Genomic DNA, 17,614 nt, shown 5'->3' on the forward strand with positions numbered 1-17,614 from the left:
GGGAAAAACTGTATGAAAGAAAAAACATGATATCTGCTAAATATTCAACATGGTTTGTGCTGCTGAGAGCTGAGGTGAGATGGAGAGTCCCCCAAACAGGTCAGGAGTTGGCAGAAATAAGGACATTCAAGTTTGTGGAGTTTCAACCAGAGATTTATTTTTCTCTTATATATATGAGGTTTCTGTATAAAATTATATTAACAGAAAGTCTGTTAAAATTTTTTTGAAAAACTACTGGACTAAAAATGACACTATTTGTTGGGACAGTTAGAAAAACACTTCTCCTGACCTTTTTAGTCATGGTCCAGCTATAAAAAACAAACAAACAAACAAACAAACAAAAAAACAAGATGAACAGTCACTGGAGCAAAAAGACGAGGCCAGTGAAAGCAAAAAGATGAAGACACTGGCCATCCTGAGTGTTTAGGACTATGGCTGGGCTGCTACATGTTATGGAAAGGACTGGGACCAATATGATACTGGCAGACCCTAGACTTTGTATAGGGATCTTGTTGGTCAAAAGTTAACAGTAGTCAGAGTTAACTGTCCTGAAAAAACAGAGGGAATGTAGGATTACAACCAAGATGAGGCTTGCCACTGTGGTGTGAAATTTTGATGAGCTAAAACGAGACAATGCATAGAAGACTATGTCACATGTTTTCAAGGTTTGGGTTTTGCTTTTGCATGGTATTTTGTATGCAAGACAGAAGCAGATTGAAAAAAAGAAGTGAAGTTGATAATTGTTTTAAGGAAGAAGATATTTCCTGGTGTGAACAGAAAGATCAAAAATAAGGAACAAGTTGGGGCCACAAGATCTAGTGTTGTTTTGGGGAATGAGAACTGAAGTGCAGCAATAAGTAACAATATGTTTTCAAATATGCTCAGAATTTGAAGTCAGAAAAAACTTCTGAACTGTGAAATCCTGGTTCCTGGATCTCATTAAGTCTACATTTCTTTCATGGTTTTAGTGGGGATAATATGCATATCACCGGGCTTTTGTGAGGAGTAAATGAAATCCTTTATGTAAAGGCTCAGCAAAAGGCTGATCCTTAAGCAAGTACTTAATAACTGTTAACTACTACTACTAATATTATCAAGATTTACCTTAAGTTCAATTTATGATCTAGCCTGTAAATTGAAATAGTAGCTGGTTAATTTTCAAAAACATTAACTTCTGTGATTGTTAACATTTGGCTAAAATTTAGAGATTAAATTTCTGAGAAATATGAACTCAGTTTGAAAAATGAGTAAACCTTGTGATAATCCAGAAGTGAAAATTTAAAATTTACAGATAATTGCTTTCAGATGACTGTGAAGTTTAAAACCAAATGAAAGCAAGTATGTCCGATAATATACCAATCTGTGTTTTTATAGATAGATATTTTATTAAGCGTTACTAGATTCAACAAATACAAAACAAACCTTCACATATATAGGTCTTGATGTTACTCTACTTCTAACATCAATATTCAAATGATTGCTCTTTCACTTTGAAATATATGTGATATTTTGGATGTCTGGTGATTAGTATTGAATTCGTTACTCTAGAATATAGTGGGGTTTTTTTTCTTTTTAATGATTCTAGAGTTTTTCTGGATGACACCGGTTTAAGAACTTGGTGAAAGCCTTATATGCCTGTGGGTTTGCTTCTTGGTTCTGTTCCACTGGTCTATGCATCTGTTTTTGTGCTAATGCCATTCTGTTTTGATGACTACAACTTTAGAATACATTTTGAAATCAGATAGTTTAATGACTCCCATTTTGTTCTTTTTGCTTAAGATTGCTTTGTCTGTTCACGGTTGTTTTGTTTTTGTTTTTGCAATTCCATACAAAGTTTGGATATTTTCTATATCTGTGAAGAATATCATGGTATTTTGATGTGGATTCATTGAATCAGTTTTCATTGTGAGGGTCTTTCACTTCTTTGGTTAAATTAAATCCTATGTATTTTATTTTGAAGCTATTATAAATGGGGTTGTTTTCTTGATTTCTATTTGAGATGATTCAATATTGATATATAACAATGGTACTGGTTTTTGTATGTTGATTTTGTATCCTACAACCTTGTTGAATTCATTTATTAATTGGAATTTTTTAATAGAGACTTCAGAGTTGTTTATAAGCAAAAGCATGTCACTGGGCATGGTGGTTCATGCCTGTAATCCCAATACTTGGGAGGTTGAGACAGGAGGATTAGGAGTTCCAGGCCAGCCTGTACCACATAGCAAGATCCTGTCTCAAAAAAGAAAAATCGTGTCATCTACAAACAGTGACAATACAACCTCATTTTCAGTTGTGATCCTATTTATTTTCCCTGCCTCATTGCTTGTCTAGGGTTTCAGCACTATGTTAAGAGGGATCGAAATGGGCATCCTTGTTTTGTTCTAGATCTTGAAGAGAAAGCTTCCAGCTTTCCTCATTCACTAAAATGTTAGTTGTTGGCTTATTATCTGTGGCCTTAATTATGTTGAGGTATGTTTTCCCTATACTTAATTTGCTCAGCATTTTTTTTTTATTATAGAGACATGTTAAATACTACCAAATGCCTGTTGTACTTTCTCTTGGGATGATCAAACAATTTTAGGTCATCATTCTGCTCATATGGTATATCACATTTGTTGATTTGCATCCCCGAGATGAATCTTGTTTCGTTATGGTCAATAATCTTTTTAATGTGTTTTCGTGTTTGGTTGTTCTGGGATTTTGCTGAGGTTTTTGTACTTGCGTTCACCAAGGATTTTGGCCTACAGTTTTCTTTTCTGTTGTTGTATCCTTTCTGGTTTTGCTGACCTTGAAGAATATGGTTGGAAAAATTCCCCTCTCTTCATTTGTTGGGATATCTTAGGAAGAATTTGTATCAAAATAAGCTTCTAGAGACTGAATTCAAACCTCAAAAAAAAAAAAAGAAGAAGAACGTATGCATGTTTGTTTTGTTTAGTGTATGCACAGTTTAATGTGTATATATGTAAATATATTAATATATGTTGTACTTATTAACATAATCACGGTTCAGTGCTTTAAAATATTGCCCATCCATGCATACAAACCACGAATCTATTATGGCTCCTGCCACGGTTTCAACTATATTAAATAGATCCTAGTCATTTCTAGGCTTGCATCCTTTCTACTCTTGCCTATTTCGTGGACCTCATCTTTGTTTTTCTCAGTCATCCTCAGAAATTAATCCCATGTCCCACAGTGGTTACTGGCATCCTGTTACTGGTTTATTGACTTCTTCAGTGTCAGCTGTCTGCCTGCCCACCCACTTGAACTTCTGGATGTCACCTTGACTCCAACATTCCTTTGAAGCACTGTGTTATATGCATCAGATAACCTTCTACTGCACCATTAAGTATAAGTAAGTATAGTTAAGACTGTCTAGCAGACGATTTCCTCCCCATACCTGTCAGTATAGTCATTCTCCCCTGCCCCGGCCTGGGCCCTTAAAGGTGGACCTCTCAATATTCATCTACAGTGATTAGCTAGCTAATCATACTTGAGTTTGGACCAGACTTCCTGCCTCTACCTTAGGACATAAAAAAAAGAGGCAGCAAATCCAGACAACAAACAAGTGGACAGTTGGTGAGGATTTTGAGGACTCTTTGAGAGATTACTTCTTGATTACATTAGAATATAGATCCTTCAAATGACTCCATATGTTTATGCAAACTTCATCTAATTCCACAAGAACTTATACAAGAGCTCTTTAGATAAGAATGGTGATTAAATATCAGTCTGTTAATTAAAGTAACTTTGGTTTTTATCTGCCTATTCACTACTTCACTAGAGTTATTTTATGAGAGAATTAGGAGTGGACATTGGTCTGAGAATCATTTTAATGCAAATATTTCCAATTTTGGTGATGAATCTTTTTTTGAAAAATTGAATAAAAACATCCATTCCTTGTGGTAATCATAACCTTAAAAGAGTTAAATCAAGTTGACAATATTTATTTTTTTTACAGTTAATAACATATGAATGTACTACAATAGGTAGCAATTTTCTTGTGACACAGTCTCTTGATTTATAAAGAGAGTGTTAGAATTGGAAAATATCAAAAGGGAAAAAGTGGCTTAGTAAATTTTCTTACTGAATAAATTTATGTACACTTTTGGGAAAAGCTTGATTTTAATATCTCTTTGCTGAATCAAAGATATGTTTTCTATAGGGACTTATTGTTTATACATACATATACACATGTGCATATTCAATTTGTTTATAGACACATGGGCACATGGAGCTTCCAAAATATCAGATTTTTTTCTGCTTTCACTTATCCACTGTGCTCCCTAAGCTTCTCTGTTCTTGAAAAGAAAGTCATTCTTTTAAGCAAAAATAGCTACTTCTAAAATTTGAATTATGTAGCACTCCTATTTCATTAATGTTCCTAATGTTCAAATTTTTTGTTTCTACAAAAATGATCAAACTTGTGCTAGATTGTTTTCTGTTATGAATTCTTCTGGAAAAAGCAGAGATTTTACATAATTGAGCTTAAATCCCAATAACTATTTAACATATGACCAAACAAGGATACATTATTTAGTTTTTTCTGCACAATTTTTCTCATTTTTAACATGGGATACAATATATGGTTAGTAGGAGATGAACTGAATTGTGTAACACATGCAAAGTGCCTTGCACCAGCTAGTTGGTCTACAATGTAATACTTAAAGATGGTGCTCCAGTTTTGTTACAGTGGGAGTAGTTTAGGAGGATGAATCAAGAGTCTTAATTTGTTGGAATGGTTAAGTGGCAAATTCAACATTACTGAGCCATACAGATCATCATGTTTTTAGTAGCTCCAAAGCTAAAGAAAATATTAAGGTTGTATATATATGGAAATATTTACATACATGAACCTAAAAAGTTTCAATCTTCTCATATTCTGGTTTTTTTTTAAAGAACTTTTTGTTCTGAGTTGACACCTATCACACAAGTCTCACTTATTTAAAAAATCTTAGTGAATTTTTCAGTTGGGGTGGGGCTTAGATTCCTTTCCGCCAATGCAGAAGCACACTTTAAGTTTTAACTCTTCTTGAAAAAAGTCAATGCACTTTCTCCAACATTCTTTCTTTCCTATTGTCCGACACAACTATATGAGGGGACAGTAATGTATTCTTCCTGTTTTTGAAGCAGAAATAAGCTCTGAAAGATTAAGAGATTATGCAGTACTATGCAAATAGTAAAGGAAAAGTCGGAACTTGAACAATGGATATCTACTCCAGAGATTGTGCTTTTAACCATAAATCCCTAAGGTCCCTGTAAACTGGAAAATACTCTTAGGAATAGAGGGTTATTTAGAAATTTTACTAACAGCCATATCTGGGAGCAGAACAAATGACAAGATTGCAAAGATCCATAAACACTGATCACTCTGGCTTTTAAAACAAGAGAAGGGTGAATATGCTTAATGTATTTTATATGTACATATGAAAATGTCACAGTGAAGCCCATTGCTTTATAGTATGGGAAATTTAAACGCAAGGCCTCTTGCTTACTAGAGAAGAGCTTTACCACTTGATCTACATCACAAGTCCTAAACCCATTACTTTGCACAGTTTCCAGTTGAGCTGGATCTGGCATCTTTGGTTACAGTGTTACCTGTCTCGAGGATTCTGGATCCCAACATTATGAGTTTTTCTATTAAAAATGTGTTTAGTTGCAAATAGAACCCCTCAAAACACTGGATTAAGGAAATTTTATTTGTTTCAAGCAGAGAAATAAGTCTTGAGTCAGGCAGGCAAGCTTCCATGAAACCATCAAGATCTCATCTTTTCTGTTGTCTCTTTTGCCTTCTAGAATGCCTCACTGATCTTTATAGGTCATGACTCTGGCTGTTGTGTCTCCAGATATTATGTCTGATTTCTAGGTGGGAATAAGAGAAAGGCTCATGGGAAAAATGATCTTTGTCTTTCATTCAGAGTGTCTTCCTGAGGAATTCCTACCTATATTTCATTGGCCAGAAATACCATATGCCACGTGACCAATCATGACTGCAAGTCAGGTAAGGAAAGTTTATTTTAGTTGGACTCATTGAAAAATAATTGAAATACACTTAGTTAAAGGAAACAAGAAATGAATAGACAACCAGCAGTGTCTGTCACAGTTCCCCTCAGTGATAACATCTGTTCAACAGCTTGTGCATGTAGAGCTACCTGGCCCCCAAAATGTTATCAAAGTAGTTAATTTACCTTAAAGTGGGACCTCGGGATCTCTGAAGGAGGCACACTGTTTTTAATCATCTCTAAATATGACTCCTAGGAATCCTATGACTTAGACACTTCAAATAGTTGCTCTGAACACATCATATAGATGCATTGAGACAAGGAGTAGAAAGAAATATAATAAACCTCTCAGGTAGGAAAGACGAGAAAGGAAAACACAGTAAAAAGAATGATAGAACTAGAAGATGGTGGATTGGAGAGGAAGGAAAAAAATTCTTGTTCATGTACTTACAGTAATTTTTCAGCTAGGCCTAACCCTGGTCTCTGGAGGAATCTTACTTTTCCAGCTGATTAGTACAATCACATGTAGGGATGTCACCCCAACAGGAGGATATATTTCTGGGAGGCTGCATCACTCTAGTAGCCCAATTCTTATTGATGTAAACTTAGGTGCTGGGATCATATTAAGGACAGAACAGTCACAGACTTGTTAGCCATAATTACTTTGGCCAGTCTATTAGCTTCTAATGAATTATAGTGCCAGGAACCATAGGTAGAAATCTTGTCTACAGCATTAGTCCTTACCAAAAGGCATGAAACTTTGCTATCATCTCTTTAGCCCTGTGGCTATACTGTGGTCAATACTTTGAGGCAGTTCAAAATAATGAATATCCTCACTGTAATCTTTGCCAGTGGGTAACTTGTGTTATTTGGCTGAGAATTCCTACTAGAATTGCTTTAGAAAGAACTGTAACCGTGGTCTGTCGAGACCTAAGGGACTTATTGGGAGTTGCTTCTTTCATCAGCTTGCATTTGAGACACCAAAGAAAATGGCTTAATAAACTTCCGAGGCCCTTTCAATCACAAAGCACAGAATTTCTTCCTTCAAAAAGCAGTATTAAAAAAAAAAAAGCAGTATTGTCTCCCATCTGATTGTAGACAAGCTAGTCCTACCCTGACTTACCATGTCTTTGTTGTAGGAATTTGCTGAAAGCAGAAAGTTGAGCCGATCCATACAAAATATTCGGAATTTTCTTAGGCATTCAGACTTTTTTTTTCATGGCACTGGGGTTTGAAGTCAGGGCCTACACCTTGAGTCACTCCACCAGCCCTTTTTGTGGGTTTTTTTCAAGGTAGAGTCTCTTGAACTATTTGCCTGGGCTGGTTTTGAACTGAGATCCTCCTGATCTCTGTCTCCTGAGTAGCTAGGATTACAGGCATGAGCTATTGGCGCCTGGCAGCATTCACACTTTAGTTGGCACATTGTCTCCATCCCAGGTCAAACATGCAAAAACCCAAGGACCACTCATCAGAGTCAGCAGCTTTCCAGGCTGCAAATGACCAGGTACTCCTTTAGTCATTGTGCTCTTAGTAGCAAATTCAGTTTCAGTCCTGGTTCTCAGGTAAGAACACCAGTATCTGGCTCTGGTTAATTAAATTAAAAATGTTTATTTGGAGATGATTAGGTTGCACATCTTATTGAAGAGTGGCCCAATGTTTAGGAATGATGCCCCAAGCCATACAAAATTGATCTGATAATACTGATGCCACTCTTCCAGTATTTATGGAATTTTTTTTTAACTGCACTGAAGTTGTGAGTATCATAATGTCTCCTTTAGCTAGCAGCTGTCTTAAAAAAAAAGAAGAAGAAGAAAGAAAGCCAACCACCTCGCCATCATTCTCACCATAAAAATGGAGAACAGAATTTGGCCTCCTTCCTTATGTTCATTTCTGAATCAGTCTTAAGTGAGAGCATTCTTTTTTTTTTTTTTTCTGCCTTTATCTTGGCTATCCCACACCATTACAACAAGGAATTCCTCAAAACAAGAACTTTCAGAAGGGACCCATGAGTCAAAACCCATGATCAATGTCCACTATAAATAGTTAGAAATATACTTTATTATTGTCCCCTTGAAGCATTTCAAGATCCACAGATTGTGGAGTATAAGGTGTAAAGAGAGAATCAAACTTAATAATTATTATTTAGCCAAAAATTGATAAACATTAAAAAATTGCATGTTTTACTTGTGGTGTTATTTGTGGCTAATTCCAGAATATGATTTGTTTCTGTCATATACATCATTCAATGTATATGGTATTCATGAGGCTACAATACAAAGATCTCAGATGTTCTGGATTTTGCCAAACCACAGGGCTGCCTGCTGCCTTCTTTAGACTGAACCACAATTCAGTTTTTCTTTATATTTTTGAATATATCATAGGGATAATAAAATTTCAGATATTGAGAGTCAAGAACATGTCCCAAAATTAACACACACACACACACACTTGAACCTTCAGCAAGTGGAGCAGCAGTCAACATCTAAATGTTACATAGTTTGTTTCCACTTGTCTACCTGAAGTGAAGTATTTCAAACATAGCAATGCTCTGGGGTCCTGAGCCTTTGATGACTCTTTAAAGATTAGGGGTAAGTGGGAGTTGTACCCTTCTTGTAGCCCTGTCTTCATAGTTCAAGATGGCGGTGTACAGATCAAAAGGGTGAATGTACAAAGACCCTTTACTGCTTTTCTCTGAACAGAAACTGTAGGCTCATAGTGACATCCAAACACAAATTTATCACCTCTTTTGGGACACTGAGGTGCTTGTTTGTCTCTGTTATTTTATAGAAATGTCAATTACAAGTAAATGTAACTTCAAAGATAAGCAGGCTAACAAATACACAATCCCCAAATAAACCAAAAGAAAAATGTAGCAGGAAATTTTATGACATTAGATATTCTCTATCTTCTGGGAAGGGTCATAAGATTCTGAATTTTCTTTCATCTCCTCTCCAGGAGAAGGAAAAAAGAAACAATCATTACATGGCAATGTTAGGGGTTCACAGATTCTATGCAGAGGATTTCCTTGAAGGGCTCCCAGATTCAGAAACAACCCAGAATGATAGGTCACTAAAAATGCTTGTCAAGTAAACACATGTATCTTAATGTTATCTTCAGACATGAGTATTGTATAAAATTCAGATTATTAGTGATTTTAATGAAGAGATGAGAATAGATATTTTTATTCATGCAGACATACATATGACTGCAGATATGCATATTAGCTGACATAGTAAAGAAATACCATAGACATTCTGTTTCTGGCATTGTGGAAGAAAATATGATCTGGTTCAGCCTCTCAGAGGTTAAAAAAAAAGTAATGAAAAAAATTCTCATTGTGAGTGAAATTATCACCCTGGAAATATTTACTAACATTCAGATGAATATTCAGTTTTCACAGGTCTTAGGGGCTGGGGACAGATAGTGGCAGAAGGCAAAACTACAAAAGATGGAATCTAATAATTGATTCTCCTTGCATAAAATCCCAAGGGACTGAAGCCTTAATTAAAGGACTAATAGAAAAAGATTGCAAGAATTATTACCTGTCTTAATATCTGGCATTAGATTTATGACAGAGGGGTGTGTACTAATCATTTCTAATAGGTCAGAAGATAAGCATTTGCAGGCTGAATTCATATCAGGTGGGTATTTTTAAAATGCTATTAGTAGTATTTTAATTTAAGGGTCACAGGCTGGTGTGTCCTCAGGAACTTAGAAGAAGCAAATGCAAACATGCAATCAAGTTTCAAGTCATCCCTCAGGAACAGTTACAGATGAAGTTCTAATGAATGGGAGCTTATTGCCAAGGTCACCAGCACTCAAGGAAGCAGAGCTACATGAATAAAAACCAGCAAGGCAAATGAAGAACTGAGTTGAACTAGTAAAACTATTAGACATGGGAATTATTAGACAGAATATAGAATGGCCACAGTATAACATGTTAAAAGCACTTGTTTTCAAAAAGAAGGGATTGAGATATAGCTAGTATACTCATTTTGTTCAAGTAGACTTGAAAAAGAATAAAATGGAAATTTCAGAAATGAAAAAGTGTTGAGATAAAAATAATTGTTATATTTGAAAGATAATTAGATATGTCATGAAATGCTTAGTGAACTCAATGAGGGATCTGAAAAGATTATCCCAAATGTGGAAAAATGAGAAAGAGAGAAAGTATGACAGAAAAGAGGTAATCAGAGCTGAATCTAAATAGATATCTAGAAACAAAGAATGAGATAGAGGCAAACTGACTAAGAAATTTGCCAATCCAATGGAAAATATCAATCTATAAAGCAACAAATCTAGAGCAGAATAAATAAAAGTAAATGGACATAAACTTTTTCTAGTTTAAACTATGGAATAGTATAGACTAAAATAAATCTTGAGAGAACAACCTGAAAGAAATTAAATTTAGACTGACCATTGACTTCTCAGTAGCAATAACTGGAGCCAGAAACAGTGGTAAATTATCATTGCGATGAGAGAAAAAAACGTCAATCTGGAATTACATACTTAGCAAAAAATAACCTCGAAGAGTTAGAAAGAATATATTGCTGGATGAGGGAAAAGAGAGTTTGCAACCAAAATACACTCCTTTAAGACAATTCAAAAAGACATACTCCAGATGAAAAGGAACCAATTACACGTGACTGATGCAAAAAAGATTAAGACAAGAAAAGTGTGGGGCTGGGGTTATAGCTTGGTGGTAGAACGCTTGCCCGGCTTGTGCAAGGCTGTGAGTTAAATACCCTGCACTGAAAAAAAATACAAAGAAAGTGATAGACATGTAAACAATGAATGGACAAATTAGTAATTCTTTATGGGTTTAAAATAGGATAGAACTATGATGTCTATTAATTACATGTAAGTCAGGAAGAGTGACTCAATTTAAAGGTTTAATAAGATCATTGTTTAATGGGGTGAAAATTGCACTTTCAGATTTTTCTAAGTAAGTGTCTTCAATACTGAGGTAAAATAAAATAATAGAAATAGAAGATTTAGCTTTCTAACCTGTGTAGGGAAACGTGTGAGAAAAAACAAGTTCGATAAAAGCTGAACACAGTGGTACACTCCTGTAATCCCAGCTTCATGGGAGGCATAGATCCAGGATCATGGTTAAAGGCCAGTCTGTGCAAAATCATGAGACCTTATCTGAAAAATAACTAAGGCAAAAAAATTTGAGGGTGTGGCTCAAGTGGTAGAGCATCTACTTGTCCAGTAAGCATAAGGGCCTGAGTTCAAGTACTGCCAAAACAAATAAAAATGTCCTATAAACATCTAAAAAGGCAAAACAAAAAATAAACCAGAAAAGGAAGAGATAGATGGGACAAACAGCACAAAAATAAGATGGAAGAAATAAATCCAAATAGAGATACTCTGTCTTCTGAGCTCTTACTATTTAGATATTTACAATAATGACTTGCAAATGTTTTGCTAGATATTTACTATCTGGAATGAAAACCAACTTCTATATAACTACATAAGCAGTGGTAAGATGTTTAGTTGTGTGTGTTCAGTAAGAAGGTTTTGCAATTCTTGTATAAAGATCTCAGGCGTGTTCTTGATAATGTCTTGTTTCTTGCTGATTTATCTTCCCGAGTGCTTAACTTCTTTGTTTTCTTCTGCCAGTTATCTTGGGGGGCACTAACACTAGCGCTGGCTCAAATTTAGGTAGTATCCTACCATATTGAACATATGATTTCTTTGTTAGGCTATACAAAAGGACCTACCCTGTGTATGGTACTATATATATTACATAGTAATTTGCATTTAATAATAACAGAATGGATATACAGTAGACATAATACACTCAATAAAAAGCCCATTAAGCAAAGCATTAAGCAGTGTGGTAAGTTGGGTTTTCCAATACTTTATATAATGCAGTTGTCTTTGGTGGCTAATTATGTGAATTTTAGAATGTTTTAATCATACTTGGGGAAATCAATCTGTGCTTTTATCTGGTTATTATTGCATTTCCTAATTTGATTTCCAAGAATAAAATCATAAGTAATGATTGGGTTAAAGACAAGGGTTTTCAGTCTTGATTAAAAAATGAAAATTCTATCTAAAACTTCAGAATGCTGCTTGAAAATTAAAGGATGGAAGAAAGATACATTGAGTAAATGGTAGTCAAAAATGAATGGTGCACTTACACAAAATCAGAAAAAAATTACCTTAGAACAAAAACATTAATATAGCTCAAAGAGTAGTACAAAATGGAAATAAATTGCAATTTGTTATCAAGATTAAAGAATTCTAGCTGAGCGTGGTGTGAATACCTATAATACTGCCTACATAGGGGCCGTGGTAGGAGGATCAAGGTCTAAGGCTGATCCTGAGGAAAAGCAAGATCCTATCTGAAGAATAAGCTAAAGCAAAGACTGGAAACTGGTGAAGTGGTAGAGCACTTGCCAGCATGTGTAAAGTCTTGAGTTCAAACCCCAGTATTGCCATTGAAAAACGACTTACAAATTCTAACTTGTATATACATTTTTAAGAACAGTAGGCAACTATGTAATGAAAAGTTGAATGTACATCAGAGTTGGGGGGGATTTTTAACACATTTGTCTAGTAACTAGTGATCAGATCCAAAATGTCAGTGAGAGTATAGCAGATTTGAGTAGCACAACTAAATTTAATCTAACTGATCAACTATAAATTTCTCATTCCATTCAGAGATACTCAGAGCTTTTACAAAATTAAACATATATTGTGGAATGAAGCAAGGATCAGCAAATTAAAATGACTGGTCCCATATAGAACATATTCTCTGACCAGAGTGAATTGTTAGAAGTAATTAATAAAAATGCTAAAGGAAAATCACATTTTGAGAAATTAAATCTTTCTTAAAAACATATAGAACCAAGAAGATATCAAAATAATAAAAATTAGTGCTGAAAACAGATTGATAATGAAATTCTGTTTGGAGAACATGTGATGAAGATACAGTGATTCTTAAAAGGAAATAAAGAGCATTAAATTATTATAGTAGAAAATTTAAAAACACTCAGAATGAATGGATTTAGGAAATTAAACCAAAATAAAAATAGAAAGAAAAGAAAACATATGATGGTGATATCAACAATGTCAGCTTACTTGAAATTGAATGGTAAAATGGGCAAACTCCGGTAAGACAGGATGAAAGGAAAATATTTTAGCAGGGAAAAGGGAGGGGCATAACTAGGCATTGTGTGTAATTTAGAATAATATGTTACCACAAAGCCAGACATGTAGACCTGTGGAATAAAACAGAGAACTCAGAAATAAGGCCATGCAGCTAGATCCCTCTGATTGTCAACAGTAGCACCAAGGAGTGCTGGGAACTGATTATCCACATGTAGAAGACTGAAGCTAGATCCTTGTCGCATACAAATCGTCTCAAAACGGATCAAAGATTTTATTGTAAAACCTGAAACTTTAAAGCTAATTTAAAGGAAAGCATATGGAAAAATCTTCAAGATGCGAGCACAGACAACATCTTCCTCAATAGTACCCCAATTGCTCAGGAGGACTGTATAAAATAAAAAACTTCTCCCATCAAAGAAAACAATGACCAGAATCAAGAGACAAACCAAAGAGTGGGGGAAAATCCTTGCTAGTGATTCATTGGACAAGGGGTTAATATTCAGAACACTTAAACAGATCAAAAAAAAAAAAATTAAAACCAAAAACAACTAATCTAATTACTAAATGGGTAAATGAAATGAACAGACATTCCTTAAAAGAAGTAAAAGTGGCCAATAGATTCATGGAAGAATCATCCTTAGCCAGAAAGGAAATGCAAATCAAAATTACACTAAGATTCCGTCTCACTCCAGTCAGAATGGCAATCATCAAGAACACAAACAACAAATGCTGGCGCGGATGCAAGGGAAAAGGGGAGCCTTACACACTGTTGGGTGGGAATGTAAATTATTGCAGCGTCTATGGAAATCAGTGTGGAGGTTCCTCAAGAATCTAAAAATACAACTACCCTATGATCCTGATCTAACACTCCTGGACATATTGAATGACAGTATTCAGTAGAGCTATCTTATCTGCACACACACGTTTATAGCAGCACCATTCACAACAATCAAGTTAATGGAGTCCATCTATGTTCTATCAACTGATAAATGAATGAAGAGAATGTAGTGTATATATACAATGGAGTATTATTTAGCCATGAAGAAGAATAAAATTATGCTATTTGCAGGAAAATGGATGGAACTGGAGATCATCATGTTAAGCAAATTAGGTCACACTTAGAAAGAGAATGTGTTTTCTATCATATGTGTAATCTAGATCTAAAAATGAAGGACATGAACATAAAATAGGGACTATGCGAGGGGTAACAAGGTAGAAGGAAAAGAGAGGGTGATCAGGGAGTGAATATGGTCAAAATACTTCATGTGCATGTGTGCAAATATAACAATAAATCCCCTGACTTTGTACAATTAATGTACACTAATAAAAACAATAAAAAGAAAACTGAAAATACATTTGCATATGGAAATATCATAATGAAACACTTTCTATAAATAATATATGCTAATAAAAATGATAGCTTATCATTAAAACAGTATCCCAATGAACATGCAATTATAGCTAAAATGGAAAAATTGCAAAAATATAAATCAAATTAACTTTTAATGAAAACAAGGAAAAGAAGTGAGTAGGGTTTCATAGTTAAGTAAAATGAATCAATAGTTAAGTCTTTTCTCCTATGCACTCCCTAAATGCTCACTCTACTTATTAATTCTACAAATTCAGCAGATGACTCAACTCTGATCCTACACCCACTATTCTTTTTTTTCCATTTTCTTTTTCTATTAGGATATTTCATTGTACAAGGGGTATTTCCTGTAATAATTTTAAATAGGCTTACATTGTACATTGGTTAGGTTCCCCCCTTACTATCTCCCCCCAACAAAACCCTTCCCTGGCCCAGTTAAGTCACCTGCAAGAGGTTTCATTGGTCTTTTTTATATATGTATATGAAGCCCACCAACTCTGTTCCCTCACCTTCATCTCCTCCACTCACCCTGCCCTTCTCACAAGTGCCCCTCCCACATACAATGTACCTATTTCTTAGTCCTTTTCATTATCAACTATTCTTTAATATAGAAATAAAAATGCATGCCTACATTTCATCAGATATTACCATGACTACAGAATATGAGATATCCCACCCCAACTAACTTATGAACATAAATGTCAAAATCTCAAAGAAAATATCAGCCTTGTTTAAAAGTGATAATTCTGAAAAAAATGTGTAGCAATTTGGAAATATAGATAGTTAAATAGAAAATAAGATTCAGACCTGGTATGGTAGTACACATCTGTAATCTCAGCACTCCAGAGGCTGAAGCAGGAAGATCATGAGTTCTAGGCCAGTCAGGGCTACACAGTGAATTTGATATTAGCTTTGGCTACATCCTGTCATCAAAAAAATCTGTGACAAGACAAAACAAAAAAGACAGTAAGTTTCAGTAATATACTATTTTAAGAAGTTATTGAGATCATGTATAATCATCTAAGTGGGTGAACATAAAGGATTTGTACAATTAAATTTAATTTGTGGTAAAGTTCTTACCAGTCTAAGAATCAAATATTAAAACTTCCCTAACAGAATATATCCAAAGCTCCAGACCTTACCTAATAATAAACCTCTGAAAAAGCATTCCTTTTAAGATAACATAAAGATAAGTTTTCTGTTATCACCACTTCTACTGAGTATTTTGTCACAATGACAGGGAAGAAAAAGCTTAGAAGAAAAGAAATTAAACTAGTATTTTTCACAGCTGCCATGATTTTTTTAAAATGTAGAAACCTTAAAAAATTACTGAATAAAGTATCAAGACTATGAGGCACATGGACCAATGAAAAACTTCAATCACATTTTGTATATTAGCAACAAAGAATTAGAAAGCGGAATCAAATAAATAGTACCTTTATCATGACATCTAAAATATTTTCAAGAATAAATTACATAAAAATCTAAAAGATTAATGGAAAAATGTATAAAACTTAACAACACCAAGACCTAACTGAACGAGGAGATCCACTGTATGAATGGATTAGAAGATACAATGTCATAAAGATACATGCTTTCCCTTTAGTTAATCTGTAAATTCAATGCAATTCTAATAAGAAATTCTGATGAATTTTGTTGTTAGCTTTTTATTGTTATGGGACTTGACAAACTGATTCTAAAATTTATATGACACTATATTGAAAAGCAAAAAGTCCCAAACAGTCAAGCCACTCCTGAAGAAAATATACTTGCCTTTATAAATCATAAAGAATAAATGTAAAACTGTAGCAATTAAGTCAGTCAATAAACTATGAATACCCTGAAATAGAATGAAACATATGCAAAGTTGATTGATAATGAATTGGCATTGCTTATTTAATTTTGATAAAAGGACAGTTTAAGAAAAGGTATGAGTATGAAGAAAAGTAATATTGAGCCCAAACATAAACACAAAAATAATTTCCAATTAATGCAATTATGGAAAGTATCTTTGTCTGTAGAACAGTGAAAGCTTTCTAAAACAAAACCTTCCAAAGTATGTAAATAAATGAGTAAATTAAAATAACTTCTCAAAACATCCATAAAAAAAATAAGAAGATACTCTAATTTTGAAGGAAATATTTGCAATACTTATAACTGATAAAGACTTAAAGTCCAGAATATAAGAAAAAAATCTTAAAAGTCTATAAGAGAAAGGCAAATGAGTCAACAAAATGGACCTAAAATTTTAAAAAAGAAGAGGGAGGAGAAGGGGACCCACTTGAAGAGTCATTTCAATTGAAGTAAAAAGAAAGCCAGAAGATACACACGATATTCATTGTTCTTAAGAATCAGGGGAATGGAAATGAAGAAAAAAATGAGAAGGTAATTCATACCCTGTCCAAGTCAACCTTAAAATCTGAGAACATATTTTGCCTGTGGATGAAGCCATGACACCCATGTGCTCTTGATGGAAATGTGAATTAGAACCTTTTAAATATTTGCCATTTTCCAATTGTGCTGAAGATACATGAATCCTATCACTAGCAATTCCATTCTTGCCTATATTCTCCAAAAACCCATGCACATGGATACTAGGAAATAGGTGCAACAATATTTTCTAGAAGCACTGCCTGTTAACAGCCAAGGTGGGAGAGAGGACCTTGGAAGCAACCCAAGAGTAGATTGAATTAAAAATTGTGGAATATTCCTACAATGGAATAGAAAATGGTGGTAAAAGAAATAAATTACAACCACCACAATGTTGAATCTCAGGAGCAAAGCAAATGCAATCTTTGCTGCACTTGAAAATTCCATTTATATACAGTACCGGACCATTAAAAGTAAATGATACAATATTTAACATATGCAGACATATTGATAACTTTAAAAAAACATGTTCAGTAACAAAGGAATGAGAGGGAAAACACAGTTATGGTTACTTGGGATGGTGGGGATGGCCAGGAAATGAGATGAGGAGATGGTATTTATGAGACTTACAAAGTGTTCTTAACACTATGTTTCTAAAAGTGAGTTGCAGGTAAATGTGTTTGTTACAGGGTTGTGTTGCTATTTTTTGGTACATTATACATATTTAGTACATGTTTTTGCATCTACT

General features: G+C 34.4%; 1 long non-coding RNA gene across 1 annotated transcript in view; it reads left to right on the top strand.

The window, feature by feature from the left end:
• LOC141424920 (uncharacterized) overlaps positions 1 to 17,614 on the top strand; it is an 89,434-nt gene that overhangs the window by 1,468 nt on the left and 70,352 nt on the right. The window contains exons 3-4 of the long non-coding RNA XR_012449871.1: positions 3,200 to 3,358; positions 5,922 to 6,004. This is a non-coding gene — a long non-coding RNA (uncharacterized lncRNA). The remainder of the gene's footprint in view (positions 1 to 3,199; positions 3,359 to 5,921; positions 6,005 to 17,614) is intronic.

This window comes from Castor canadensis, chromosome 1 (genome assembly GCF_047511655.1).
Source record: "Castor canadensis chromosome 1, mCasCan1.hap1v2, whole genome shotgun sequence".
NCBI classification, from domain to species: domain Eukaryota; kingdom Metazoa; phylum Chordata; class Mammalia; order Rodentia; family Castoridae; genus Castor; species Castor canadensis.